This window comes from Microcaecilia unicolor, chromosome 8 (genome assembly GCF_901765095.1).
Source record: "Microcaecilia unicolor chromosome 8, aMicUni1.1, whole genome shotgun sequence".
Taxonomy (NCBI): Eukaryota; Metazoa; Chordata; class Amphibia; order Gymnophiona; family Siphonopidae; genus Microcaecilia; species Microcaecilia unicolor.
In genome coordinates this window covers 90,027,931-90,055,272 of record NC_044038.1, presented here as the reverse complement: position 1 = coordinate 90,055,272, position 27,342 = coordinate 90,027,931, and positions in this window count along the sequence as shown.

Genomic DNA, 27,342 nt, shown 5'->3' with positions numbered 1-27,342 from the left:
TTCTATTCCAAATAAAGGCAGTGGTGATCATTCTCCTTTATCTTCTCAATCAAGTAAAGGGTCACCGGGTGTACCATCAGACCCTTCCTTGCCTGAACCAATAAAGATTAATCCTGTGGAGGACACTTAATTTTCTAATTTTTTTTAATCAAAATGGCAAAAGACCTACAGTTTACATCAACTTCTCAGCCAGATCGCAGAGCTACTAAAATGAAAGTCTTGAGACACTCTAATGCTCCTAAACAGATCATAAAATATTGCTGGAAGATCATAAATCCATATGGGCAATACCTTACACTTATTGCGCAACCAAAAATGGTCTTGAAACAAAATATAAAGTGCATGACGTCTTTGGTCATGGAAAACCCCAACCATCTCACAACTCTATTGTGGTCCATTCGGCAACGTGAAAGCACAAAAAGCAGCAGAGACTTCAGTGCCCTCTTTCAAAGGATCATAGAATTACGGACACTATGGGGAAACATATGTTTCAGAATGCAATGTTAAATGCTCGCATTTCTATACATATGTTCCACTATATAGAATATTTTTTTCATCTTCTGGTTAAACTATGTGCATTGCTACCAGCAGCTTCCTCTGCAGATAACTCTGTTTGGACACCCATATTAGATGCTTTGGAAGACTGCACAAAAAATTTAATCTGTGCATCAACTGATTCCCATGAAACGGCTATACAGAGTTCAGTGGCAATAGATACCCATAGAATGGCTTGGCTTAAATCTTCAGCACTCAGGTCAGATGTCCATGATACGGTGGCAGAAGCCCCACATCTTGGGGATAATCATTTTGGGAACTGCATTCAAGAAATTATTGATTCTATCAAGGAAGAGTGTACAACCTTGAAAACTCTTGAACAAAACAATATTGAGCAAATCAAACTTCCATATAAAAAAGTCTTATTATTTGGGAAGAAAGAAACACCACAGCAATGAAAGGCTTATACTGGAAATAAACATTATAATCCAGGATACATACATCAGTAGAAGTCAAAATTTGATCACCGTAACAGGGGCAAGAAACCCCAAAGGAATTTGTCGCTGACTCAACCGAAGCGAGCTCCAAGTTTTTGACAACATCCTCACTCACCAGATACCAGTTGGGGGAAGGTTACATTTTTTAGCCAGACTTGGTCAGCACTGACATCAGATGTATGGGTCAACAACATTGTTCAAAATGGCTATCAACTACATTTCACCCACAGACCTCCATGTCGAAGACCTCATTTTCAGCTCCATCAGTCTTCTCAACTACCCCTACTACAAGCCATAGTATGCAGATTGCTGTCTGTCTAAGCAATAGAAAAAGTACCAACAGAACAACAAAACAAAGGGTTCTATTCAAGATATTTTCTCATTCCCAAGAAAAAAGGAGGTATGACGAAGATCTTCAAGAACGCAACAGATGCATTCCAAAAGAAAAGTTCAAAATTAATTCTCTACACACCATCATGTCTCTGCTGGACAAACACAGCTGGATGGCTTCTTTGGATCTAGAGGATGCATACCTTCAGATTCCAATTCATTTAGTCTCTCGGCACTACCTTTGCTTTGTAGTACAGCAACATAAGTACATAAGTACATATAAGTACATAAGTATTGCCATACTGGGAAAGACCAAAGGTTCATCAAGCCCAGCATCATGTTTCCAACAGTGGCCAATCCAGGTCACAAATACCTGGCAAGATTACAAAAAAGTACAAAACATTTTATACTGCTTACCCCAGAAATAGTGGATTTTCCCCAAGTCCATTTAATAATGGTCTATGGACTTTTCCTTTAGGAAGCTGGCCAAACCTTTTTTAAACTCCGCTAAGCTAACAGCCTTTACCACATTCTCTGGCAACGAATTCCAGAGTTTAATTGCACGTTAGGTGAAGAAAACTTCTCTCTGATTCGTTTTAAATTTACTACATTGTAGTTTCATCGCATGCCCCCTAGTCCTACAATTTTTGAAAAGCGTAAACAGGCGCTTCACATCTACCCGTTCAACTCCACTCATTTTATAGACCTCTATCATATCTCCCCTCAGCTGCCTTTTCTCCAAGCTGAAGAGCCCTAGCCGCTTTAGCCTTTCCTCATAGGGAAGTCGTCCCATCCTCTTTATCATTTTCGTCCCCCTTCTCTGCACCTTTTCTAATTCCACTATATCTTTTTTGAGATGTGGCGACCAGAATTGTACACAATATTCAAGGTGCGGCTGCACCATGGAACGATACAAAGACATTATACTCATTTTTGTTTTCCATTCCTTTCCTAATAATACCTAACATTTTATTTGCTTTCTTAGCCGCAGAAGCACACTGAGCAGAAGGTTTCAACGTTATTATCGATGACGACACCTGGAACTCTTTCTTGGTCCGTGACTCCTAACGTGGAACCTTGTATGACGTAGCTATAATTCAGTTTCCCCTTTCCCACATGCATCACTTTGCATTTGCTCACACTAAACATCTGCCATTTAGATGCCCAGTCTCCCAGTCTTGTAAGGTCCTCTTGTAACTTTTCACAATCCTCCCGTGATTTAACGACTTTGAAAAACTTTGTGTCATCATGAAATTTAATTACCTCACTAGTTAATTCCATCTCTAGGTCATTTATAAATATGTTAAAAAGCAGTGGTCCCAGCACAGACTCCTGGGGAACCCCACTAACTACCCTTCTCCACTGAGAATACTGACCATTTAACCCTACTCTCTGTTTTCTATCTTTTAACCAGTTCTTAATCTACAATAGGACACTACCTCCTATCCCATGACTCTCCAATTTCTTCTGGAGTCTTTCATGAGGTACTTTGTCAAACACCTTCTGAAAATCCAGATACACAATATCAACCGGCTCACCTTTATCCACATGTTTGTTCACCCCTTCAAAGAAATATAGTAGATTGGTGAGACAAGATTTCTCTTCACTAAATGCATGTTGACTTTGTCTCATTAATCCATGCTTTTGAATATGCTCTGTAATTTTGTTCTTAATAATAGTCTCTACCATTTTGCCCGGCACAGACATCAGACTCACTGGTTTATAATTTCCCGGATCTCCTCTGGAACCTTTTTAAAAAATCGGTGTTACATTGGCCACCCTCCAATCTTCCGGTACCACGCTCGATTTTAAGGATAAATTACATATTACTAATAGCTCCGCATGCTCATTTTTCAGTTCTATCAGTACTCTGGGATGAATACTATCCGGTCCAGGAGATTTGCTACTCTTCAGTTTGTAGAACTGCCCCATTACATCCTCCAGGTTTACAGAGAATTCATTAAGTTTCTCCAACTAGTCAGCTTCGAATACCATTTCCGGCACTAGTATCCTACCCAAATCTTCCTCGATGAAGACCGAAGCAAAGAATTCATTTAATCTCTCCACTACGGCTTTGTCAACCCTGATTGCCCCTTTTACTCCTCGGTCATCTAGTGGTCCAACCGATCCTTTTGCCGGCTTCCTGCTTTTAATATACCTAAAAAAAATTTTTACTATGTGTTTTTGCCTCCAACGGAATCTTTTTTTCGAAGTCCCTCTTAGCCTTCCTTATCAGTACTTTGCATTTGACTTGACATTCCTTATGCTGTTTCTTATTATTTTCAGTCAGTTCCTTCTTCCAATTTTTTAATGATTTTCTTTTAGCTCTAATAGCTTCCTTCACCTCACTTTTTAACCACGCTGGCTGTTTGGTCTTCCATCCTCCTTTTTTAATACACAGAATATATTTGGCCTGGGCTTCCAGGATGGTGTTTTTGAACAGCATCCACACCTGATGTAAAGTTTTGACCCTCGCAGTCACTTCTCTAAGTTTTCTTTTCACCGTTCTTCTCATTTTATCATAGTCTCCTTTTTTAAAGTTAAACGCTAACATATTTGATTTCCTATGTATACTTACTTCAAATCTAATATCAAATCCGATCATATTATGATCACGGTTATCAAGTGGCCCCAGCACCATTACCTCCCGCTCCAGATCATGCGCTCCACTAAGGACTAGGTCTAGAATTTTTCCTTCTATCATCGGCTCCTGTACCAGCTGCTCCATAACGTTTTCCTTGATTTCATCAAGGAATTTTACCTCCCTAGTGTGCCCTGATGTTACATTTACCTAGTCAATATCGGGGTAGTTGAAATCACCCATTATTATTGTGTTGCCCAGTTTGCTTGCGTCCCTAATTTCCTTTAACATTTCTGCATCCATCTGTTCATCCTGGCCAGGCGGACAGTAGTACACTCCTATCACTATCCTTTTCCCCTTTACACATGAAATTTCAATCCACAGTGATTCCAAGAAGTGTTTTGTTTCCTGCAAAATTTTCAATCTATTTGATTCAAGACTCTCGTCAATATAGAATGCTACCCCTCCACCAATTCGATCCACCCTATCACTATGATATAATTTGTACCCCGGTATGACAGTGTCCCACTGGTTATCCTCTTTCCACCAGGTCTCAGAGATGCCTATTATATCTAATTTTTCATTTAGTGCAATATATTCTAACTCTCCCATTTTATTTCTTAGGCTCCTGGCATTCGCATATAGACATTTCAAAGTATGTTTGTTGTTCCTATTTACATGATGCTTAGTACTTGAAGGCAGTGATGTGCTGGTAAATGTTTAACAACAGGCTCTCTCCCTGGTCCACCTCTGCGCCCCCCCCCCCCCCCAAATTGCAGAGCTGGCTATAGCTGGGGAGAGAGCCTGGGGGGGGGGGGCAATGCATTACTCTCTCCAGGAAAAAAAATGTAATGATCCCAGGTTCCAATCTAATTCATGTTTAATGTGGGATAAAATGCCATAAATAATTAAATATAAACTTTTAACGTTTCTCAAAGTGGACATATTCCAAACACTATAATGAAAATAAAATGATTTTTTTCTACCTTTGTCTGGTGACTTTGTTTTTCTGATCATGCTGGCCCAGTATCCGATTCTGCTGCTATCTGTCCTCTTAACTCTGTTTCCAGGGCTTCCTTTCCATTTATTTCTTTATTTTCCACCTTTCTTCTTCATTTTTTGCCCTACATCCGTAAGTAAAAGATGGGTCCTCCGCAGACTTGACTGTCCAGAGGATCCAGCTTCTGCCAATTTTTGCCATTTTAGCGTATACTAAGCATTAAGCGCACGCTAACCATGTAGATGCCCATAATATTCCTATGGGCGTCTACACAACTTGCGCTAAAAACGCTAGCACACTTTAGTAAACAGGAGCCTTAGTTATTTCTTCTATTATGGACTTCAGTTTTTAAATGTTTTCTGATAAACGTTTATTTCGCCATTTGGACATCATATCGAAAATGCCCCTCTTTATATGCTAAGAAAACTTATTCCAAGCACAACTCTATTAAAATATATATACATAGATGTATGTGTGTGCACTAGCTATTATAATTTTTACTGCAATTTATCTAATGCTGTGATATTTACCTTGGTTTTTATTTTTTCTCTCTCTCTTCTTAAAATTTTTAAAGTTTTTCAGTGTGTAAATAAAATAAGCATTTTGCAACTGCTAAGTACACTGACGCTACAATATAGATCTATATTTTAATCAAGAAAGTGTATTTTGAGCTACAATAAATGTACAGCAACTTCTTTCTGGAAATTTATTTTATGAGGCGTTTGTATGCAGTCTTGCTGTAATGCTTGTGTTCTGCATTATGACCTGACACTGTGTTCTAACTCTGTCCAAGGATTTCCACAGAAATCTAGCTGGTACTATACCCACACAATTGAATTCACATCCTAAGCAGGCAGGCAACCAGCATGCTTACACAAAAGAAAGAAACATTTCATAAATAAATATTTTTCTTCTTACGTTTTACACTCTTCAGTAAGAACAATGAACTAAACAGCTTATCTTTCAAAAACATTGCTTCTAAAATGATATTTTTTTAAAACGTCAAAGTGTAGAAATTGTATTACCTTCTAATAAGATGGAATGCAACAGCATTAAAGCAAATGTCCACTTAGGAATGACCTCCTGGTTTCCCCTGCTTGATTACTACTGTTGACTGGTTTCTAGGATGAAATAAAGGCAGTTGAAAGCTTGGGGGAGAGAAGCCCTTGATTGATCAGAGCAGTCAATGTTTTCGGGGAGATTAGAAGGTAGGGGTAAATCTGTTACACTGCATTGTGATGCTTAATGGGCATATTACTTTTGCTTTTCGACAGTGCCTCTTAAGTAACCTATTCATCACCCCCCTGAAGCCCAGATCTGTAGCACACCAGAGTAAATCTTCATTCTTTTCGCTACTGATGTAAGCTAATGAAGATGCAACCCTTCCACACTCCTTAAGGCACTATACTGCCTCCTTTCCACTACCCTTTCCCCTATCCCTCTGAAACCAAGAACCAAGAGCTGTGATCGTCATGCTGGCGATGGTCAAAACAAAAAAAAAAAACAGAATGAAAATGTGTGTGAAGCCATAGCCCTTCATGTGCCCCTGCCGGCTTCCTTCCTCCTCCCTCCCCTCAGGCTGTAACTTCCTGTTTTGGAGAGGGAGGAGGAAGGGAGCCGGCAGGGGCACACGAAGGGCTTCGGCCCCATGTATTTTTATCAGCTGTTTTTTTTTGTTTTCTGCTGCGGAGAGGAGGAGAACAACTAAGAAGTGAGACTTCTAAGCCACATGCAGCTGGAGCTGACGCTGCCAGGAAGGGTCCCGAGCCACCCCAGACCAAATTTTAGGAGCCGGTTAAAGTTTAACAACCGGCTCCCAAAATTCTTTTAAAAATAACAAACGGCTCTAGCGAGCCGGCTCCAGCACACCACTGCTTGAAGGTATTAATTTGCAATCTTTTATCTGATTTTTATTTAAGGACACCTGATCTACTACGGTCTCTTTTGCAACCTCACTATCAGGATACCCTATCTTCCCTGTTTTGGTGATATCTTTGAAAGATACCTTATCCCGAACCATGCGCTTTTGAGCGACTGTCGACCTTCCCCAACACTACCAGTACAGAGTTCTCCAGTTTGGCCTCACCTCAGCTCCCATAGTGTTTACCAAATGTGTAATAACAACAGTAGCTCTCTTACATCATCAAGGTCTTCATGTAGTTCCTTATCTAGGCAACTGGCTCATTGTAGCCCCATCACCAGCTGCACGAACAGAGTCATACATCTCACAATATCATTGTGATCAAGCTCAGATTTCTAATAAATTATCAGAAATCTTCTCTTCGAGTTAGAGTATATTGAAGCCCTTTTAGACACTATTTCAGCCCTAGCCAAACTGCCAGTACAGAGGGCTCCAGCAATTGCAAGACTACATCATCTACTTTTCTGCTATACAGGTCACATCAGACTGAGTAATTCTCATTCTCCTAGGTCACATGACTGTGACAATACATGTAGTAGTTAATTCCAGACTGAGGATGACACCTCTACAATGGTATCTTCACAACAGATGGTGCCACTATCAACAAAGATTTATCTATCAGACGCCATCAAAAAAAGATCTACAGTGGTGGACTTTCCCTCAAAATGTTTTGTCGGGAGCTCCTTTTCAACCTCTACAACCATCACCCATGACAACAGATGCCTCCCAGAAAGGGTGGTGGGGCATGTGTGAGAAAAATGCACACCCAGGGTTTGTGGACACCTCAGGAAAGTCAAAAATCCATCAACGTTTTACAACTCAGAGCAATAATCTAGCTTTTCTAGCATTTTCATCTCATCTCATCTCAGCCACCAAACAGTTGAAGTCAGAACAGACAATCAAGTGGCAATATTCTATGTCTACAAGCAGGGAGGTACCGGTTCCCATTCTCTTTGAAGAGAAGCCAAACAGTTATGGGACCTAGTTCTTTACCACGGCTCCTCTCTTCTTGCCACTTACCTGTCAGACAGACAGAATAAAATAGCAGATTCTCTGAGCAGACATCTTAAACTTCACGAATCGTCTCTGAAGACCATAATTACTCACTCCCTGTTTTTAAGGTGGGGTACCCCAGTGATATCTCTCTTTGCATCCCCACAAAACAAATGAAGAGATTCTGCTCAAGGTATCTGTCTCTGAACAGAGAATGTGTTCCTCATTTCATGGCAGCATCATCTTCTGTATGCCTTCTCTACTCTACTACTAATATCATTGACATTACAAAAAACAAAGAGAACATGCAACGTTAATTCTAATAGTTCCGTACTGGCAGTGCCAATAGTGGTTCCCAGTATTAATCTAGAAACTCAACCACCAATATTTTTGCCCCAACATTTTGATCTTCTCACCCAGAACTCAGGTAAGATTCTACACCCAAATTTAAAATCTCTAAATCTAGCAGCATGGTTCATTTACCCAAAGATAAAAACATGGACATTTTCTCTACGGGAGTTCTATGTGTTTTGATGGCATCCAGAAAAGAATCCACTCAAAAGACTGATGCCTCCAAGTGGCGCCATTTAACATTGGTGCTCTACCAAACATTTGAATCCAATATCCTGCTTCATATCTAATTTATTGGACTATTCCATCAAACAGACCTCACATATACCTCAATAAGAGCTCATGCAGTTGCCTTACTAATGTTTCATGACCATTTAGATGGAACCACGCTTTTTAAACATCCTGTGTTAAAGCAGTTTCTCCAGGATTATTCCACTTAACTCTGCTTATTTGACCTCCTACCTCATCATTGGACTTAAATTTAGGTCTTGAAGCACTTATGCAACATCCCTTTTTTAAAATTCTTTATTTATCATTTTAAAGTTAATACAAAGATGCATTCTTTGAATAGATACACCCGTTTTAGATACATAAAAATTAAGGAAATATACTACATAGAAAATCTTTTCTAAATTGGGTTTATAGTCCTCTAGAAAAGTGGATTGAAGATGGTTATAACCAAAGGAAGTTGGTATAATAAGAAATAATATATAACAAAAATCAAGCAGTGGTTCCCTGTAATACATTTACGGGACTCATATTTGAATTAAAGTCTAGTCTCTCTTCATATCAAGGAATGATCTCAATTGTTCAGGTTCAAAAAATATATATTTCTTCTCCTTGAATATGAAAATGCATTTACAAGGGAAACGTAATTGGAAAACAGCCCCTATGCTAACAGATTCCTGTTTCATATCAAGGAATTTCTTCCGCCTCTGTTGGGTCCAACCGTCAATATCTGGAAACACTGAGACTTTGCTTCCTTTAAAAACCGGGTGAACATTTTTAAAATAAAGTCTCATCCAAGATTCTTTATCTTGTAAAAAAACAAACATCACAATTAAGGTTGCTTTAGTCTCTGTGTTGTCTATAGACTGTTCAGAAGGTTTGTTAGATCCAATGATTAGTACATAAGTACATAAGTACATAAGTAGTGCCATACTGGGAAAGACCAAAGGTCCATCTAGCCCAGCATCCTGTCACCGACAGTGGCCAATCCAGGTCAAGGGCACCTGGCACGCTCCCCAAACGTAAAAACATTCCAGACAAGTTATACCTAAAAATGCGGAATTTTTCCAAGTCCATTTAATAGCGGTCTATGGACTTGTCCTTTAGGAATCTATCTAACCCCTTTTTAAACTCCGTCAAGCTAACCGCCCATACCACGTTCTCCGGCAACGAATTCCAGAGTCTAATTACACGTTGGGTGAAGAAAAATTTTCTCCGATTCGTTTTAAATTTACCACACTGTAGCTTCAACTCATGCCCTCTAGTCCTAGTATTTTTGGATAGCGTGAACAGTCGCTTCACATCCACCCGATCCATTCCACTCATTATTTTATACACTTCTATCATATCTCCCCTCAGCCGTCTCTTCTCCAAGCTGAAAAGCCCTAGCCTTCTCAGCCTCTCTTCATAGGAAAGTCGTCCCATCCCCACTATCATTTTCGTCGCCCTTCGCTGTACCTTTTCCAATTCTACTATATCTTTTTTGAGATACGGAGACCAGTACTGAACACAATACTCCAGGTGCGGTCGCACCATGGAGCGATACAACGGCATTATAACATCCGCACACCTGGACTCCATACCCTTCCTAATAACACCCAACATTCTATTCGCTTTCCTAGCCGCAGCAGCACACTGAGCAGAAGGTTTCAGCGTATCATCGACGACGACACCCAGATCCCTTTCTTGATCCGTAACTCCTAACGCGGAACCTTGCAAGACGTAGCTATAATTCGGGTTCCTCTTACCCACATGCATCACTTTGCACTTGTCAACATTGAACTTCATCTGCCACTTGCACGCCCATTCTCCCAGTCTCGCAAGGTCCTCCTGTAATCGTTCACATTCCTCCTGCGACTTGACGACCCTGAATAATTTTGTGTCATCGGCGAATTTAATTACCTCACTAGTTATTCCCATCTCTAGGTCATTTATAAATACATTAAAAAGCAACGGACCCAGCACAGACCCCTGCGGGACCCCACTAACTACCCTCCTCCACTGAGAATACTGGCCACGCAGTCCTACTCTCTGCTTCCTATCTTTCAACCAGTTCTTAATCCATAATAATACCCTACCTCCGATTCCATGACTCTGCAATTTCTTCAGGAGTCTTTCGTGCGGCACTTTGTCAAACGCCTTCTGAAAATCCAGATATACAATATCAACCGGCTCCCCATTGTCCACATGTTTGCTTACCCCCTCAAAAAAATGCATTAGATTGGTGAGGCAAGACTTCCCTTCACTAAATCCGTGCTGACTTTGTCTCATCAGTCCATGTTTTTGTATATGCTCTGCAATTTTATTCTTAATAATAGCCTCCACCATCTTGCCCGGCACCGACGTCAGACTCACCGGTCTATAATTTCCCGGATCTCCTCTGGAACCCTTCTTAAAAATCGGAGTAACATTGGCTACCCTCCAGTCTTCCGGTACTACACTCGATTTTAGGGACAGATTGCATATTTCTAACAGTAGCTCCGCAAGTTCATTTTTTAGTTCTATTAATACTCTGGGATGAATACCATCAGGTCCCGGTGATTTACTACTCTTCAGCTTGCTGAACTGACCCATTACATCCTCCAAGGTTACAGAGAATTTGTTTAGTTTCTCCGACTCCCCCGCTTCAAATATTCTTTCCGGCACCGGTGTCCCCCCCAAATCCTCCTCGGTGAAGACCGAAGCAAAGAATTCATTTAATTTCTCCGCTACGGCTTTGTCCTCCTTGATCGCCCCTTTAACACCATTTTCGTCCAGCGGCCCAACCGCTCTTTGGCCGGTTTCCTGCTTTTAATGTATCTAAAAAATTTTTACTATGTATTTTTGCTTCCAACGCTAATTTCTTCTCAAAGTCCTTTTTTGCCCTCCTTATCTCCGCTTTGCATTTGGCTTGGCATTCCTTATGATCTATCCTGTTACTTTCAGTTGGTTCTCTTCTCCACTTTCTGAAGGATTGTTTTTTGGCTCTAATGATTTCCTTTATCTTACTGTTTAGCCATGCCGGCTGACGTTTAGTCTTTTTTCCCTTTTTTCTAATACGTGGAATATATTTGTCCTGAACCTCCAGGATGGTGTTTTTAAACAGCATCCACGCCTGATGCAAGTTTTTTACTCTGCGAGCTGCTCCTTTCAGTCTTTTTTTCACCATTTTTCTCATTTTGTCGTAGTCACCTTTTCTATAGTTAAACGCTAGCGTACTTGATTTCCTAGTTTCACTTCCTTCAATGCCAATATCAAAACCGATCATATTATGATCACTGTTATCAAGCGGCCCTCGTATCGTTACCCCCTGCACTAGATCATGAGCACCACTAAGGACTAAGTCTAGTATTTTTCCTTCTCTTGTCGGCTCCTGAACTAGCTGTTCCATGTAAAGTAGCCTGTTTAGGAATATCTTGCTGCAGGGAAGCTTTTGTTTCCAAGTAATACATTTTTTGCAGTGGGGGAAGTGATTGTTCAGGATATTTATCTACCTCTTTTAAAAATATGGCAAACATATCCTTGGGGGCAACAAATTTGGATTTTGGAAAGTTTAATAACCTTAAATTCAGGTTCCTTGTTTGGTTTTCCATATTTTCCAGTTTCCTGTGGATTAGTATATGGTCACCTGAAATTTGAGCTTGTTGTTGGGATACTTTTCCAATTTGTATTTCCAAGTCTGCTTGCCTTATCTTTAACCCCTCAGTCTGATTTTTCAAAGAGTTTATCTGTGGGGCATTATTCAAGGAGACAGTGACAAACGAAGTACAGACCTTGTGATTCTAACGCCATTCAAATCAACTCCAGAGATACTTCTTGGGGTTTATGCAACATCCCTTTGAGCCTTTATCTACTGCACCCTTAAAATTTCTCGCATGGAAAACAGCATTTTTAATTTGGAGGAGCCACCGTGCTAATTGCTTTCTTTGCCTGAATGTGTTAACGTGTGGGTGTTGTGGATCTCTGTGTTGTGTGGCTTCAAGTGCAAAGGTCAAGTGGCTAATGGTGCTGTTTGGACAAAGATGGTATTGGCCCTTCCCACACCAAGGTTGTTAGGCATGGTAAAAGATCTGCTCCACAAAGTTATTTTCTATACATGCTACTGCTCCAGGACTACATGCTTACAATGCTATTTATCATCAACCAGTGTTCCTTCGACCCCTGAGGCAGGTGGGTAGGTCCCACCGAAACACGGCCCCGTGTTGGATCTATACTTTTTACCCGTGTATCTCCTTATAAAACACTCCCGGAAATGCTACTTGTGTTGCCACTTCTACTGATATCCTTGAATTTCCATAGAGTTGTTTTTCCTGTTATTTGTTGCCCTGGACAGATCATGGAGAAAGTGGAGTTCCTTACCTGTAACAGATGTTCTCCATGGACAAGTGATCTTCCAGCCACACAAACCATCCCTCCCGCCCGGAGTTGAAGCAAGCTTTAAACTAACTGACGAACGCTATACCACAGTCGGTTACATTGTGGCAGGATTACCCGCACGTGCTCAGAAGATTTTTCTAGTCTTCTGAGCTGGAACTACTGAGTCAGCAGCGTGTCATGGGCATCACTTCATTTGTGTGGCTAGAAGATCACTTCCCCATGGAGAACATTCATTACAGGTAAGAAACTCCACTTTCAGATACTGCACCCCCCTTCCCCAGTCCTCCATCATGTAAAATTCTGGTATTTGCTGCCAGTCCTTTTCCTCAGCAGACCCTTCACACTTTCCCCCCATTCTTCAGTCCTACTCTTTTTCAACAATCTCCTCCCTCCACCCCCCCCCCCCTCACCCCAGAAAACTCACTGGTTCTATCCTAAGACTCCATGCAGAGATCAGCTTCCTCCACAGCCCTTGCAGCTCAGCCCATCCTTCCTGTAACTAGAAGCCTTCCTGTTGGCTGGATTCTAACACAGCCTCTACAATGGAGGGGGGGGGGGGGGGGGGGAGGGGTTGGAACTGGAGAACTGAAGTGAGCTAAACTCTGAAAAATATCCACACACTTAGCTATCCTTCTGACTCGAGACAAGTACATTTACAAATTTTTAGAATCCTGAAAAAATCCAGTTGGTAATCCTATCCTCCTGAATCCTGAGTACATCTGACAGGACCCCCCCCCCCCCCCAAACTTCTAAAGATTCAATGTATCCACTGAAGGCCCTGTACGGCAGGATTACACCTTTGCACCAATGGTGCTATCTGCTCTGTTGTCGACAAAGGAAGGGACCAACTGGATCAAAGGTAAAATAGCATGTTGGGGCAGTGCTGGGGGGATTCTGTGAATACCTTGAAGACCCTGACCACACGCCACTGATTGGAAGGCAGCTCTAGTCACAGAGACTATAGATAGGATCCAGCCAATGAGAAGGCAGTGAGACAGAGCACTTGGAGGCAGCTCTAATCACAGAAGGGATGAGGTGATCTGCACTCCAGATTTTGGAGGGTTTCTGTATCTGGTGGGACGCAGAAGATAATGCTCCGCTCCAATACATTTCTCTGGGAGAAACTGCAGTAGCCTGGTTACTTTCATTGTAACATAGTGATTAGGGAATTTCACCTTTCAAAATGCATTCCTCCCTCATCTCTGCTCATGATCAGAGATACAATTAGAAAGCGCACACACATACATACCGACACTCACGTACAGACACACACATCCAAGCATGCATACAGATACACATACACGTACACCCCACACATATACAAACATACATGCCCAGTTACACACAGCCACCCCAAATCTCCCCGCCCCCCTCCCCAATACACATACCATCAAAAGCTCCCCTGTGTGCTTACCATCTGTGTGAACTGTGCTAAGAGCTCCTGATCAGTTTCCTTGAACGTGACATGTTTTTTGCTTCCTATCACAGTACAGGGAACACAAAGATAAGGTTAAAAGACCTGTTGCAAAGAGAATGACATGAGAGTTCCAAGGTGCTTTATACAGGACTTTACTGATGATGTCACAGCTTGAAATGAGGCTTGGATAGCAGGGACACCAGAGCCAGTGTTGCCAGGTGGGTGGTTTTACCGCCCAATTGGGCGGTTTTCCGCGACCTGCTGCGGGAAATTTTTGCCCGCGGCGGGTTGCAGTTTTTCGGGCTTCTTTTGTGTCTTTTGGGCGGTTTTTTAAGCGTTTTTTTCAGCCGCGGGGGGCGGGGTTAGTGACGTTCTGGGTGGGGCCAGTGACAGCGGGGTTGATGATGGCGGGGGTGGGGGTGTCAGGGGCGGGGTTTGAGTTTGGCCGGGTTTTGGGCTGGATTTGGGCTCGTTTGGGTGGGAAAAACATTTTCTACCTGGCAACCCTGACCAGAGCGAGGCTTGGATAGCAGGAACACCAGAGCGAGGGTTGAATAGCAGATGCATCAATGCAGGGACAAAAGAAATTCTGGAGAAGCCACAAAGTGAGATCACTGGAAAACAGGTGAGTCTGGACGCAGGTGCATGGCCAGAGCTATGACAGTGTGGGGCCGAGAACAAGATCTTAGGCAGGCTAAGAGCTTTCAGATGGTTTTGAGGATTATCCTAATGCAAATTAGAATGAAAGTGGCCTGGTTTTACTTTTTAATTTTAGGTCTTCTGACACTCACAGGACTTAGCTTAACTGAAACTGAGGCAGTGTTAACTTGTATACCAGCTATAACTACTGATAATTAATTTAGAGCCAATACGAAGATTGTCAGGCGACCAGGATATTTAGTTGATTTATGACAATGGGTCAACCGATTACTGTGATTCAGGGCCATGGGATGTTTTTAAGGAAAAAGTTGGTTATGCAAAGGGAACAAGTCTTAAGACCAATATTTGCTAGTGGTTCAGCTGTTGCTCCCGATTCAGACTTACCAATTCCTTGTTTTTTTTTAACATCAGGTCAGTTTGTAATAAAGCTGATCTGGTAAGAAATTTAATTGGTGGATCTGATCTGGATTTGACTTTTATAGTTGAAACTTGGCTTTCAGATTATTCTGCCCCATTATTTTAAAATTTATGTCCACCAGGTTATTCCACAGCCTATTCTCATCGTGAGGTCAAAAAGGGTGGTGGTATTGCAGTGGTTTATAAGTATTTTTTTGTCACTGAATATTACTTCATCTTATAGATCTCTAGGCTTAGAAATGATGCTATGCCAATTAGCCGTTTCCAAATTTATGAACTCAATTGGGTTACTAGTTATCTATAGACCACCAAGAACTTGGTCTTCAATATTTTCTCTGTTTTACACTCAGATTTTGGAAGCTAGTGCAAGACTTTCTAAATTAGTAATACTGGGTGATTTGAACTTGCATCTTGAGGATAATAGTGATAATACTACTTGTGAGTTTTTGGAATGTTTACGTAGAGGAGTGTGGTAGCCGTGTTAGTCCACTCTTAAGGTTATCAATAGAAATCAAACAAAATAAAACATGGAAAAAAAAAATAAGATACCTTTTTTATTGGACATAACTTAATACATTTCTTGATTAGCTTTCGAAGGTTGCCCTTCTTCGTCAGATCAGAAATAAGCAAATGTGCTAGCTGACAGTGTATATAAGTGAAAACATTCAAGCATTACTATGACAGTCTGACAGGGTGGGAGGATGGGGGTGGGTAGGAGGTATGCATGGGGACAAAGCATATCATTGATATTCTAACAGGATAGGTGTGGATAGGTGAGGGGAGGGTGATCAATAGAGAAATACAGCATTATGGTTTATAATGGGCTAGGAACCCCAGATCCTTGTTAAGTCCTTTCTGTTGGGTGTTAAAAGCGAATGCTACATACATGTAGAAGGTATTCTCCGAGGACAGCAGGCTGATTGTTCTCACTGATGGGTGACGTCGACGGCAGCCCCCTCCAACCGCAAACTTTACTAGCAAAGGCCTTTGCTAGTCCTCGCGCGCCGATGCGCACATGCGCGGCCGTCTTCCCGCCCGAACCGGCTCGTGTTCATCAGTCCCGTATGTAGCAAGACAAAGACAAGGGAAGACACAACTCCAAAGGGGAGGCGGGCGGGTTTGTGAGAACAATCAGCCTGCTGTCCTCGGAGAATACCTTCTACAGGTATGTAGCATTCGCTTTCTCCGAGGACAAGCAGGCTGCTTGTTCTCACTGATGGGGTATCCCTAGCCCCCAGGCTCACTCAAAACAACAAACATGGTCAATTGGGCCTCGCAACGGCGAGGACATAACTGAGATTGGCCTAACAATTTATCCAACTAAGAGTGTAGCCTGGAACAGAATAAACATGGGCCTAGGGGGGTGGAGTTGGATCCTAAACCCCGAACAGATTCTGAAGCACTGACTGCCCGAACCGACTGTCGCGTCGGGTATCCTGCTGCAGGCAGTAATGAGATGTGAATGTGTGGACAGATGACCACGTCGCAGCTTTGCAGATCTCTTCAATAGTGGCTGACTTCAAGTGGGCCACTGACGCTGCCATGGCTCTAACATTGTGAGCCGTGACATGACCCTCAAGAGCCAGCCCAGCCTGGGCGTAAGTGAAGGAAATGCAATCTGCTAGCCAATTGGATATGGTGCGTTTCCCCACAGCCACTCCCCTCCTGTTGGGATCAAAAGAAACAAACAATTGGGCGGACTGTCTGTTGGGCTGTGTCCGCTCCAGATAGAAGGCCAATGCTCTTTTGCAGTCCAATGTGTGCAGCTGACGTTCAGCAGGGCAGGAATGAGGACGGGGAAAGAATGTTGGCAAGACAATTGACTGGTTCAGATGGAACTCCGACACTACCTTTGGCAAGAACTTAGGGTGAGTGCGGAGGACTACTCTATTATGATGAAATTTGGTATAAGAAGCATGAGCTACTAGGGCTTGAAGCTCACTGACTCTACGAGCTGAAGTTACTGCCACCAAGAAAATGACCTTCCAGGTCAAGTACTTCAGATGGCATGAATTCAGTGGCTCAAAAGGAAGTTTCATCAGCTGGGTGAGAACGACATTGAGATCCCATGACACTGTAGGAGGCTTGACGGGGGGCTTTGACAAAAGCAAACCTCTCATGAAGCGAACAACTAAAGGCTGTCCTGAGATCGGCTTACCTTCCACACGGTAATGATATGCACTGATTGCGCTAAGGTGAACCCTTACAGAGTTGGTCTTGAGACCAGACTCAGACAAGTGCAGAAGGTATTCAAGCAGGGTCTGTGTAGGACAGGAGCGAGGATCTAAGGCCTTGCTGTCACACCAGACGGCAAACCTCCTCCATAAGAAGAAGTAACTCCTCTTAGTGGAATCTTTTCTGGAAGCAAGCAAGACTCGGGAGACACCCTCCGACAGACCTAAAGAGGCAAAGTCTACGCTCTCAACATCCAGGCCGTGAGAGCCAAAGACTGGAGGTTGGGATGCAGAAGCGCCCCTTCGTTCTGTGTGATGAGGGTCGGAAAACACTCCAATCTCCACGGTTCTTCGGAGGACAACTCCAGAAGGAGAGGGAACCAGATTTGACACGGCCAAAAAGGAGCAATCAGGATCATGGTGCCTCGGTCTTGCTTGAGTTTCAACAAAGTCTTCCCCACCAGAGGTATGGGAGGATAAGCATACAGCAGGCCTTCCCCCCAATCCAGGAGGAAGGCATCCTATGCCAGTCTGCCGTGGGCCTGAAGTCTGGAACAGAACTGAGGGACCTTGTGGTTGGCTCGAGATGCAAAGAGATCTACCAAGGGGGTGCCCCACACTTGGAAGATCTGGCGCACTACTCTGGAGTTGAGCGACCACTCGTGAGGTTGCATAATCCTGCTCAACCTGTCGGCCAGACTGTTATTTATGCCTGCCAGGTATGTGGCTTGGAGCAACATGCCGTAACGGCGAGCCCACAGCCACATGCTGACGGCTTCCTGACACAGGGGGCGAGATCCGGTGCCCCCCTGCTTGTTGATGTAATACATGGCAACCTGGTTGTCTGTCTGAATTTGGATAGGGCGGAGAGTTCCTCTGCAAGTACCTGCTTGTGCTGGAAGCTGTAGGACTGAGCTCCCGGTGGGCAATGTGGAGGCTTCGAGGCCAAATTGAGGGTGTACCCTTGCTGGACTATTTGAAGAACCCAACGGTCGGAGGTTACAAGAGGCCACCTTTGGTGAAAAACTTTCAACCTCCCCCTGACCGGCAGATCGTCCGGCACGGACACGTTGATGTCGGCTATGCTCTGCTGGAGCCAGTCAAAAGCTCGCCCCCTGCTTTTGCTGGGGAGCCGAGGGGCCTTGCTGAGGCGCACGCTGCTGACGAGAGCGAGCGCGCTGGGGCTTAGCCTGGGCCGCAGGCTGTCGAGAGGGAGGATTGTACCTACGCTTACCAGAAGAGTAGGGAACAGTCCTCCTTCCCCCATAAAAACATCTACCTGAGGAGGTAGATGCTGAAGGCTGCCGGCAGGAGAATTTGTCGAAAGCGTTATCCCGCTGGTGGAGCTGTTCTACCACCTGTTCGTCTTTTTCTCCAAAAATGTGGTCCGCTCGGCAAGGGAATTCCGCAATCCGCTGCTGGATTCTATTCTCCAGGTCGGAGGCACGCAGCCATGAGAGTCTGCGCATCACCACACCTTGAGCAGCGGCCCTGGACGCAACATCAAAGGTATCATATACCCCTCTGGCCAGGAATTTTCTGCACACCTTCAGCTGCCTGACCACCTCCTGAAACGGCTTGGCTTGCTCAGGAGGGAGCTTGTCCACCAAGCCCGCCAACTGCCGCACATTGTTCCGCATATGGATGCTCGTGTAGAGCTGGTAGGACGAGCATAAAGGATGATAGGCCTTCCTCCCAAAGGAGTCTAAGGTTCTGGAGTCTTTGCCCGGGGGCGCCGAGCATGCTCTCTAGAACTCTTAGCCTTCTTTAGGGCCAGATCCACCACACCAGAGTCGTGAGGCACTGAGTGCGCATCAGCTCTGGGTCCCATGGATCGATACTGGGATTCGATCTTCTTGGGAATGTGGGATTAGTTAGTGGCTTGGTCCAGTTCGCCAGCAATGTCTTTTTTAGGACATGATGCATGGGTACTGTGGATGCTTCCTTAGGTGGAGAAGGATAGTCCAAGAGCTCAACGTTTCAGCCCTGGGCTCATCCTCCACAACCACCGGGAAGGGGATGGCCGTAGACATCTCCCAGACAAAGGCCGCGAAAGACAGACTCTCGGGAGGAGAAAGCTGCCTTCAGGGGATGGAGTGGGATCAGAAAGAAGGCCATCAGACTCCTCGTCAGAGAAATATCTGATGTCCTCCTCCTCCTCCCACGAGGCCTCACCATCGGTATCAGACACAAGTTCACGAACCTGCGTCTGAAGCCGTGCCCGACTCGACTCCGTGGAAACACGGCCACGGTAGGAGCGTCGAGAGGTGGACTCCCTTGCCAGCATCGGCGAAGCTCCCTCCGCCGACATCGTCGGGGAGTCTGCTGGGAGGCGGCCAGCAGGTGGGTACGGTACCGGAGTACCTCACCTCGGGCAGGGGCTAGCCGGCGCTTCACTCGACGTACCGGTGGCGCAAGCACCCCCGGTACCAGAGGGGAAGGGCGCACAGCTCTCCCAGAATCTCTGGAAGAATGGCCCAGAGACTCTCGTGCAGAGCGGCTGTGGAGAAAGACTGGGAAGCCTATGCAGGCGTCGATGTCAGAGTCTGTCCGGGCGTGGAGGCTGTTCCGGGCTGTCCAAGGGGAGCGCATCGACACCTCCTGAACAGAGGGTGAGCGGTCCTCCGGTGCCGATGCCTACTGGGTGCCGACTGCCTCAGCGACCCAGAGCTCTCGGTACCGAGACTGGAAGGAGACCGGTGACGATGCTTCTTAGACTTCAAGCAAGCAGTCACCGAGCTTCCCGGTACCGACGAGGAAGACGTAGAATCCAGCCGTCGCTTCCTCGGGGCCGAGGCCGAGAAGGTCGATCTCGGGGGGGCTGTACCGCAGGAGCCCTCAGGGTAGGGGAGACCTACCCGAAGGCTCACCGCCACCAGCAGGGGAATGGACAGCCCTCACCTGCACTCCAGACGAAGCACCACCGTCCGACGACATCAGCAACAGCGGAGGTCCCGGTACCACCGACGTCGACGCAGCCTTTCGATACCTCGGTACCGACGATGCCGAAGGCAGGGGCCTCGATGCAGTCGATGCCGAAGGTAGAGGCCTCGATGCAGTCGATGCCGAGGTCGAAGACTTCGAAGCTGTCGACGTTGATGCACTCGATGCCAGTGCTGTTGTCGAAGAAGAGCCCAAGAACAACGCGTTCCACTGGGCCAATCTCGCTACCTGAGTCCTCTTTTTTAAAAGAGCACAAAGACTGCAGGCCTGCGGGCGGTGCCCAGCCCCCAGACACTGAAGACACGAAGCGTGCCTATCAGTGAGCGAGATTACCCGGGCGCACTGGGTGCACTTCTTGAAGCCGTTGGAAGACTTCGATGACATGGGCGGAAAAATCACACTGGCGAAATCAAAATTCGTGATGATGACGAAGGGCACCAAAAAGAAGGGAGAAAAAACCCGAATCGAGGCCAAATAGGCCGGTCCCGAAAGCGAAAGGAAACTTACGCGGGAAAAAGCTGGAAACACGGGAAAAGGGTAAAGACCGATCGGTCTCTTTTTTTTTTTTTTTGCAAAAATCGCGAAGACGCGCGAGGATCAACTTGAGGGGCACGAAACGGCGGTAAAACACGACCGTCCCGAGCGCGGACAAAAGAAGACTGACGAACACGAGCCGGTTCAGGCGGGAAGACGGCCGCGCATGCGCAGTGCGCATCGCGCGCTCGAGGACTAGCAAGGCCTTTGCTAGTAAAGTTTCCGGTTGGAGGGGGCTGCCCATGGACGTCACCCTCAGTGAGAACAAGCGCCTGCTTGTCCTCGGAGAAAATATTCAATCATTCTGACTTCAAAGGTCTTACGTACTGTATGGTTTTAAAGTTACCTTTCAGGATTCTCACTGTGAAGTCACTGGTACAGTGTCCTGGTCCTGTAAAATGCTGACCAACAGGGTTGGGAGCCCTACTGGCACCAGTATTGTTCATGTGATGTCTATGTAAATTGAATCTTGTCTTAAGCATCTGGCCTGTTTCTCCAATATAGCATCCTTCGTTACATTTTTACACTGAATGATATATACCACATTGGAAGATGAGCAAGTGAAAGATTCCTTATGTTGAATATCTTTCCTTTGTGATGACTGTGGGGTCCTGTGAAATGTTTTGGCATAGTTTGCAACTAGATAAATTACAGGGAAGTGTGCCTTCTGTTCCTTTTCAGTCTGTGATGGAAGTTTACTTCTGATTAGCTTGTGTTTTAAGTTGGGTGGCTGTCGGAAGGCCAGTACTGGTGGGGATGGGAATATCTCTTTCAGTAATTCATCCTCCTGGAGTACAGGTTGTAGATCTCTTATGATTTTCCTCAGTTTTTCCAGCTCTGGATTGTATGTCACTACAAGGGGGATTCTGGCTTTTTTCTCCTTGTACTGTAGCAGATTCTCCCTGGGTGTTTTGAGGGAGGAGGCAATATTCTTGGAGATTATTTTGGGGTTGTAGCCTTTCTGTTTGAAGGATGCAGTCAGGCTTTTAAGGTGTCTGTCTCTGTCTCCTGGGTCAGAGCAGATACGGTGGTATCTTGTGGCTTGGTTGTAAATGATGGATCTTTTTGTATGTGAAGGATGGAAGCTGGAGTTGTGGAGGTAGCTGCATCTGTCTGTGGGTTTCTTGTATATAGATGTTTGTATACAGCCATCACTGATTGAGACCGTGGTGTCCAAAAAATTGACTTTTTCTGGGGAGTAGTCAATTTTGAATCTGATTGTAGGATGGTATGTATTGAAGGCAGATAAAATTGGTTTCAGAGTTTCTTCACCCTCCGTCCAAATCATAAAAATGTCATCACCGTAGTATTTTAGAGGTTTGGTCTGGTGTGTATTCAGAAATGTCTCTTCCAGCTCAGCCATAAAAAGATTGGCATATTGGGGTGCCAATGGTTCCAACGCATGAGAAGGGTCACAGTTTGGACTTTATTTCTGCAGATGGATTCATCTTTGATAACATTCTGTAATTGGGAATCTCTGATTTGGTCTGATCATTTGTGTTGCAATTTTACATTCAATATTACTACTTCTGATAAAAGTATAATTGTTTAGGAATAATAGGTTGGGAAGAAGGGGAAAGGTTGATAATGCAAATTATTGGTCTAGGGTTATTCCTCAGTTGGAAGTATTAGAGCAAAATCCAGAGCTTTACTATCTAACAGGAAGCATACAACTCAAAGAATATTAGATGAAATGGCTCCTGAGTGTGCCACTAAGGTACATAAGTAGTGCCACACTGGGACAGACCAAAGTTCCACAAGCCCGTATCCGTTTCCGACAGTGGCCAATCCAGGTCACAAATACCTGGCAAGATCCCAGGAAAAGCTCAATACATTCAATGATGCTCATTCCAGAAATACGCAGTGGATTTTCACAAGTCAATTTAATATGGTCTATGGACTTTTCCTTTAGGAAGCTGGCCAGACCCTTTTTAAACTCCGCTAAGCTAACTGCCTTTACCACATTCTCTGGCAACGAATTCCAGAGTTTAATTACACGTGAGTGAAGGAAAAGGTCTAGAGAAGGACTAAATCTCTTTTGTTTTCTAATCAGCTTTTAGACTTTAGAAGTGTCGAAGGCTGGAGCGTAGATGGAGAAATCCTAACGTGAAGTAGTGAAGAATTGTTGGAAGAATGCTCAGGCAGAAATATAAGGAAAGGCTTAATTTAGCCAAAAGAACATAATATTTTAAGTAGTAGGGACTTGAAAAGCCTAATTTAAGAAATTATTTGGTTTGTTATAAGAAAATTTAGTGTTGTCAGATTCTTCCATTTAGTTCAGCCTTCCTGCAGAGGATCTGGCCAGTTATTTTGCTTATAAGTATATAATATTTACCAGTCATTTCAGATTTCACTGGAATCTGACGATTATGTTAAGCTAGACATTGATTATGTGGCTCTTGCTAATATTCCCTCAGATAGAATGTGGTTTACGTTTGAGCCTTTATCGTCATCTTTTTATACATCCTTTAGTAAGTAGGCTGTCTAGATCAGGCTGTCTATTAGATCTTTTCCTTCTTACTTATTGAGAGATCTTCCTGCATGGTTTTTGGTCAATTTATAGTGCAGAGACGTTGTTACTGTTTTTTAACACCTGAGGTAAGACATGTTTTGTGTAGTGGGGGTGAGATGGTTTTATTCCAATTTGACACCTCTGCTGCCTTTGATACAGTAAACCACGATATATTATTGACTATGCTATCAGAATTTGGTATCAGCTGGTTGTGGTTTAATTGGTTAAATCTTTTTTGAAAAACAGGCAGTACCTACTATTATTTATTTATTATTATTTATTGCATTTGTATCCCACATTCCCCCACCTATTTGCAGGCTCAATGTGGCTTACATAGATTTTGATAACATTGTATAGCTGGATATCTGATACAGTTAGTTATGTGTAGCGATTTAAGGAAGGGGAGAGGGAAGAAGGAAGAGAGTTGTTAAGGTAGTTATAGAGGGTGTGCATTCATAATTGAGTGGACTTAGTGAGGTTATAGGTTTTCATTGTAGGCCTTGTTGAAGAAGAATGTTTTTCAGAGATTTTCGGAACATAGTTGTTTCTTTGATTGCTTTCAGGTCTGTAGGTAATGCATTCCATATCTGCGTGCTCTTGTAAGAGAAGGTAGTGGCGTGCATCAGCTTGTATTTAAGTCCTTTGCAGCTGGGGTAGTGCAGGTTGAGAAATTTGCGGGATGATCTTGTGGCGTTTCTGGGAGGTAGGTCCACGAGGTTTAGCATATAGATTGGAGCGTCTGCATGAATGATTTTGTGTACAATCGTGCAGATCTTGATTGTACCAGGGTACGGAAGATGTATCACGGAAGAAAGGTTTTACTCTTTAAGTTTCCACATGGTGTAGAACATCTTTTTTGTGGGTGTTTTTCAGTGGGGTATCAAGAGTGAGGTTTCGATCAATGGTGACTCCGAGAATTTTCAAGTTTTGTGAGACCGGAAGAGAACAGTATGGGTTATTATGGCGTTGAAGTTTTTTGTGTTATGTTGTGAGGTGAGTACAAGACATTGTGTTTTTCTGCATTAAGTTTTAGTTGGAATGCATCTGCCCAGGTGTGCATATTTGGAGGCTTTGGTTGATCTCGTTGGTAATTTCATTTAGATCTTGTTTGAATGGGATGTAAATTGTGACATCATCTGCATAAATGTAGGGGTTGAGGTTTTGATTGGCTAGTAGTTTGGCTAGAGGTATCATCATTAGGTTGAATAATGTTGGTGAGAGAGGGGATCCCTGGGGAACTCCACATTCCGGTATATCCATGGTGGTGATCTGTCCCCATTCGTTATTACTTGGTATGATCTTGTGGACGGTTGTTATTCATTACCTTGGGAACCTCCTTGTGGTGTTCCTCAAGGCTCTCTCATCTCCCCACTTTTGTATAACTTTTATTAACATCTGGTGAGATTATGCTATCCTATGCAGACTATCATTTTTTTTGTTTCCTATTGGTCAAGTAGTAGATTGTTTCATCTAAAACCAGTGATTGTATAAAAAGGTTAAAAGACTGGTCTGTCAGGGCTAAACTAAAACTCAATGCTGATAAGACCAAGATGTTATGGTTCTCCATGGATTTAACTAAGAATCCTCAGATGATTGTGGGTGATGATGGATCTCAGTTTAAAGTAGAAAGAACTTCTAAAATTTTGGGAATGGTATTGGACTCATTTATGACAATGGAACTACAGATCAATATTTTGATTAGAAAAGCTTATTTTAAACTAAAGCAATTACGATTGCTAAGAGGTTTTTTTTTTATATATAAGATCATTTAAAAGTTATTGTGCAGTTAATTTTATCATTACTGGACTATTGTAACTCATTATATTTAAGTCTTTCTTCTAAACAATTCTCCAGACTTCAGCTGATTCAGAATTCAGATGTTAGGTTAACATTTTGGAAACTTAGCTGGATCATGTAAAGTCCTTTATTGGAAACAATAAACTGGCTGCCAGTGAAACTTCAGGTTATTTTTAAGGTACTTTGTTTAGTGTTTACGTTTTTGAATGATTTGCAACCTGAAACTGGGTCCCAATTGGTGAATATGTTGAAATCAAAGCTCAAACAAGTTTAGGATGGGCTGGAGAAAGCTTTGACAGAACTCCAGTACTTTGGAACGCGAGGATAGTGCTGAGCAGACTTTTACGGTCTTTGTTCTGCAAACGAGAAGATGGATTCGGATTGACTGCAGTGGGCTTTGACAGCAACTCCAGTAGTTGGAACATAAGGACAGAGCCGGGTGGACTTCTATAGTCTATGTCCTAGAAACACCAAAGAAAGACCGTGATCAAGGATATAATATCACATTCATTGCAGATTTAAATCTGGAATTGATAATGACTGTGTTGGGCAGACTGGATGGACCATTCAGGTATTTATCTGCTATCACTTACTATGTTACTACGTAAATCAAAGTTGGTTTCTAGAAGATGTAATTATTCACCGCTAGCTTTTCCTTCAATTAAGAATATTCGGTTTTAGGCCACTTATGCTTAATCATTTTACTTTTTGGCTGTTCATTATTGGAATAACCTTCAGTGTGAATTACGTTTAATGAGGAACTATTTTTGTTTTGTAAAGCTTTGAAAACGTATTTGTTACTAGGCCTGGGAGGTTTTATTTTTACTATATGTAATAAATTATGTCTTCTTTCTTGTATTTGTGTAATTTCTGATGTTTTGTCATCAGTTTCTTATTTTCATTGATTGTAACTCGCCTTGAATCAAAATTTTGAAAGTTGACAAGAGGTAAATCCTTGATAACATATGTATTTACATGCAGCAGGCTTGGAAAGGATTCCATGAGCTAAGTTCCGCATTCCTTCTGCACTAAGGGGCAGATGCACTAAAGCTAAATGAGCCTTTAATGACTCTCCAACGAGGAAAATTTGATCCGTTGCATGCATCAAAGGGCTTTTACCGAGGAAGCCAGCAGCTAACGAAAACGGAATGGAGATGAGCAATTAGTGTGAAACCCCATTGAAACGACATGCACTAACCTTTTACGATTGCCTTTACGCAGGAAAAAGGCAGGAAATGTAACGAGAGGTCTGGACCTCTCGTTAGGACAGCTCTGTGCCAGGAAAAATCATTAATTGAAAAAATAAACAAACTTTGAGCCAATCCCAGCGCATTAGCAGAGCTAAAAGCGCTGTGATTGGTCCAAAGGACGTCAGAAAAACAAATAAATAAAAATAAAAAAAAGGGTCGGGAGGGGGCAAGGGCGCTCATCAGGAGCGTCCTGTACGGACGGCCTTGCCCCCCCCCGCTGCTCCCCACTTTCCGCCGCTCCCCCCACCCCGAAAAAGCAAAATTCGAGCAGCCCCTGCCCCCGCCCTTCCTCACTACTCTCTCACCTCAGCTCCGCCTCCCGACATCCTCCGTCCTGTGCCCGCCCCCTTTTGGGGTCGTCGCCGCCATTCCCTCCTCCATCGGGCCCCTCCCTCTTACTGGGCCCGTGCAGCGCCTCTCTCCTCTGTCCGAAGGCGCTGCACGGGCAAGAAGAAAGCCTGATGCCTGCCTTCGCCCAGCTTCGATGGCGCGTCTTTCTCCTGCTGGGCCCGCCCCTGTCTGACGTCAATAACCTACGTAGGTAACCGACGTCAGACAGGGGCGGGCCCAGCAGGAGAAAGACGCGCCATCGAAGCTGGGCGAAGGCAGGCATCAGGCTTTCTTCTTGCCCGTGCAGCGCCTTCGGACAGAGGAGAGAGGCGCTGCACGGGCCCGGTAAGAGGGAGGGGGGCCCGATGGAGGAGGGGAATGGCGGGCGACGACCCCAAAAGGGGGCGGGGCACAGGACGGAGGATGTCGGGAGGAGCTGAGGTGAGGAGTAGTGAGGAAGGGCGGGGGGCAGGGGCTGCTCGAATTTTGCTTTTCGGGGTGGGGGGAGCAGCGGAAAGTGGGGAGCAGGGCTGCTTGAATTTGCTTTTTAGGGGTG